Source organism: Octodon degus, unplaced genomic scaffold (genome assembly GCF_000260255.1).
Source record: "Octodon degus isolate 3935 unplaced genomic scaffold, OctDeg1.0 scaffold00062, whole genome shotgun sequence".
NCBI lineage: Eukaryota > Metazoa > Chordata > Mammalia > Rodentia > Octodontidae > Octodon > Octodon degus.
The window spans coordinates 9,695,225-9,697,774 of NW_004524638.1; the positions used below are offsets into that span (position 1 = coordinate 9,695,225).

A 2,550-nucleotide genomic window follows, 5' to 3' on the forward strand; every position below is an offset into this window, starting at 1 on the left:
AATAAATAAATAAATAAATAAATAAATATTTTTTTAAAAAAAGTATTTTTGTAAGGGCCAGGGAGATAGCTTAGCAGAATAAGCACTTGCCTGGCAAGTGCAGGGTCCTGAGTTCAATTCCTAGTTCCGCAAAATAAATAAATAATAAAAAGTATTTTTCTTTTGCTTTGGTGCCACTACAACAGAAGTACGGGCAAAGGACATAGATATACATTTACTGATATCAGAAAAAAAGAAAATTTATGATGCTGTGGAGATTCTCTGTATTACAAATTATATATAGAACTGATTGCTTCCTTCAGACTTTTTTCTAGGTTCCAAATAAACCTAAAAGGCACAAGAGTATCACATCCCTAATGTGTTAACCTTTAGTTGTTAATTAAAGCTCAGTAAGGGGCCAGGGAGATGGCTCAGTGGAATAAGCGCTTCCCTAGCAAGCGCAAGGGTCTGAGTTCATTCTCTGGTTCCGCAAACAAACAAACAAACAAACAAAAATAAAACTCAGTAAATGTTTATTAAATAAAGTTAATCTGGGGGCCGGGGAGACAGCTCAGTAGAATAAGTGCTTGCCTGGCAAGTGCAAGGGCCTGAGTTTAATCCCCGGTTCCTCCAAAAAAAAAATAAAAATAAAAAAATAAATAAAAATAAATAAAGTTAATCTGATAACCCGGATAAAAACCCATACGTATAGAATACCATGGAAGGAACATTAATTGACTATATTTAAATTCCAAGTATGTTTGTTTCGAAAAGAAAAATGAATTTCCTTATCATATAATCACATGCTAGCTATTTTAATAAGATTTTATTGGAAATAAAAATATAGTCTTTCATTTCTACCTAAGTTAGACACAGTGTGGTGTTTTTTTTTCTTGTGCTAAAATATCAATATAGTTCTGGAAACAGCCACAGCAATCACACAGAGAGAAAAATAAAAGGAATAAAGATTGTAAAGAAGGACTAGTAAGATAGCTCAGGGTCTAAAGTGCCTGCTTAGGCAAGCTTAGGCAGGTAGAGCAGACCACACACTGCGCCGGCCCTCAGGGCAGGTTGAGGCCAAAAATAAAGAAGATTGGAAAGGAAATGAAATCATTATTTGCAGATGATGTGATACTCTACACGGACGACCCCAAAACTCCACCAAGAGACCTGTAGGCTTAATGTTAGTAGCATACCATGCTTCCAAGTCAGCGCTCAAAAATCATAGCATTTTTGTACAGAAACAATGGAGAAGGTTTCTGTTTGTTCATTTGGTTTTTGGCTAGTTCAGATGCCTTAAGGGCGGGTCTGGTGGGACTTTGGAGGTGGGGATCGAACTGTGGTCCCCTGCACCTGGCTGCATTTGCCCCAGTGGTGCTTTAAACAGCTGAGCTACCTGGCAAGCCCCCCTTGTCCCTGTACTGTAGAGAGCTGCGCACAGCCGCGCCCCAAAGATGGCGCTGGCTTCCGCTTCCCACCCCCTGCGGGTGAGTGCTCTATGTCAGTCAACAACTCCATATAAGGCTGGGACCAAGGCCCATGGTCTGCTTCCGCATCCCTGGACCTATGGGCAGCGCTCACGCGGCACTCCGGGATAGGCTGCAAAAGGGGATATATGCCGTAGGAAAGCCCCGGAAGATATAGGGAGAAGAGCTTGTAATTGGAGGTCCTGAATAAACTGCTGCAAGAAGAGCTGGTCGCTGCGTCTTCCTTGCTGGCGAGGTCGTGCGCAACACTGTACAGAAACAATGAATGGGCTGAGAGAGAAATAAGGGAAACCATGTCTTTCAGAATAACACCCAAAAAAATGAAATACTTAGGAATCAAATCTCACAAAGGAAATTACAGTATTTGGAGAAAAGAGAATACAGAGGATTCAGAAAATGGAAAGCTATTCCTTGCTCATGGAGAGGAAGAATCATTGTGAAAATCATCATACTCCTAAAATTGTTATACAGAGTCAATGCAATCCCAATGAAAATACCATTAGTATACCTCACAGATCTAGAGAAAAGTCCTTAAATTCACCTGAAACCAGAAGAGACCTGGAAAAGCAAAAGCAACTCTGGGCAACAAAGGAAAGGCAGGAGGTATTACAATTCCTGACTTGAAATTATACTACAAAGCTACTGTGATAAAATAAGCATGGTACTAGCAAAAAAAGACCTAACGATCAACGCAACAGACTGGAAGATGCAGACATAATTATAAACACATTTAGCCACTCTATCTTCAACAAAGGGGCAAAACATGTGCACTGGAAGAAACACTTTCATAAATGGTGCTGGAAAAACTGGTTATCTACAAGCAGAAGACTAAAATTAGACACATAACTATTATCGTGCACCAATCTACAGTCAAAATGGAACAAAGATTTAAATATTAAAACAGAAACATTAAATCTTCTGCAAGAAAAAAGCAGGTAGAAATCTTAAAGGCATAGGGGTAGGTAGGGTATTTGTGAACAAAGCAAAACTGCAAGGGAACTACTTCAAAGAATCAACAACTGGGGTCTTATCTTTTTGAAAAGTTTCCGCAGTCAAAAGAGTTCACTGGGGACTAGGGAGATGG

The 2,550-nt window shown here is 39.7% G+C and overlaps 1 protein-coding gene across 1 annotated transcript in view; it reads right to left on the reverse strand.

Moving 5' to 3' along the window:
• The window catches only part of Tbc1d31 (TBC1 domain family member 31), a 117,182-nt gene that overhangs the window by 37,705 nt on the left and 76,927 nt on the right, over positions 1–2,550 (reverse strand). The gene's annotated exons all lie outside the window — the stretch shown is intronic.